Genomic DNA, 1,523 nt, shown 5'->3' with positions numbered 1-1,523 from the left:
CCTGGTCATGATTCTGTCTGAGTTTCCTTCCCAGCTTGATAAGTAGCCAAGGTTGGCTCTGCAGGGCTTCCCGGGACCTTCGCAGCCCGGACTGCATGGCTCTGTTCTTATTTCTCTCTTTGCAAAGAGGAGGCTCTCAGGAACAACAAATCTCTTCTTGGTAAATTCCAGGGGGTCTCATATACCCTTGATCATGGTCCTCACAGTACATCTTTTTGACTCAGATATTTAAAGATGTTTTGAGTCTACTTTTATAATCTTTCTATAGTAAATGTTTGATATAAAAGATTATGACTATAAGTGGGAATCTCATCCTTGTCTGGGCTCCTGTTTCATCTCTGGTTGAGATACCCTTAACCATTACCTGATCCTCACTGGACATGGTGAAGTCTAAGGTTCTAACCTTTGATTGTTAGAATCCATTGATTTAATGGAGGTGGGTTTATAAGGTTTAAAATAGTGACATTTACCCAATATCATCTCAAGCAAGGAACCAGGGAGGGAAAAGGGGGAGAGACCATAGGCAAAAGACGAGGGTATGGGCAAGTGAGGAGTCTGAGAGCCGCATCCTAATGGGGAGGGCCTCCCAGTACCTGGAGAGGAGGGCTCTTCAAGCAGCAATCCCCGGGAAAAGGGAGGACCCAGCTTCCCTAAGTGTTTGGGTTCAGGGCAGAGCACAAAGCCTGGAGCAGGAGAGGGACATGCAGGGGGTGGGAGAGGCCCCCTGGGGCTCCAGGGCACAGATGCTGGGCTTCTGCTTCCTCGACATCCTGCTCAGTACCCTTGAGGGACCCTGTGTATCTGGGCACATGGGCATTCTGCTTGTATTTGGAGACCAGGCAGAGAAAGAGACAATTTTCTGGGCCTCATAATGATGGACCTGGATGAGGAGGTGAGACGGCCTGGATTTAATAGCACAAGTGACAGCAGAGACGTGAACCAGCACTGGGGACGTCACAGTCAGGGTCAGGGCAGTGATGGGTCGACACGGGAGCAGAGGGCAAGCTTTCATCAGACATCCCCATCACACGGGGATTCCCTGTGGCTGTGGTTAGTGATGAGCTGTGTGACACTGATGTCCAACCTCCTCATCAGGCTGGGGTCCAGAGTGATCCAGGAGGGGTGTGGACCCACCAGGAGCCAGAGAACAAGGCAGAACCCCTCAGTGTCCCTCATCTCTGTCCTGGGTCACAAAGACAGGGACTTTGCCTGGGATCTCTAGTCATCATTGCCATGGTGATCCCCGCTTCCCAGCTCTGTTCCTTCTACAGGACATGGAGCCCTCGGATCTGGACTCATCCGGGGCGTCACAAGCAGAAGGACACGGGCATATCTTGAGGAGCCCCTGTTCCTGACTGTCCACAGACCAACCCAGCCCTGAAGTAGGAAATGCTCCAAAGGGGTGGAGACAAGAGGAGGGGAGGGCAGGACAGAGCCAGCACCTGTGGGTCAGGAGAACCACTCCCGGGCTTCCCTGCCTCCTGTGATGTATCACCGGTGCCCCTCACTCCTCACGCTCTCTG

Source organism: Bubalus kerabau, chromosome 16 (assembly GCF_029407905.1).
Source record: "Bubalus kerabau isolate K-KA32 ecotype Philippines breed swamp buffalo chromosome 16, PCC_UOA_SB_1v2, whole genome shotgun sequence".
Taxonomy (NCBI): domain Eukaryota; kingdom Metazoa; phylum Chordata; class Mammalia; order Artiodactyla; family Bovidae; genus Bubalus; species Bubalus kerabau.
The sequence above is the reverse complement of the archived record's forward strand: the minus strand, read 5'-3'. Positions refer to the sequence as shown.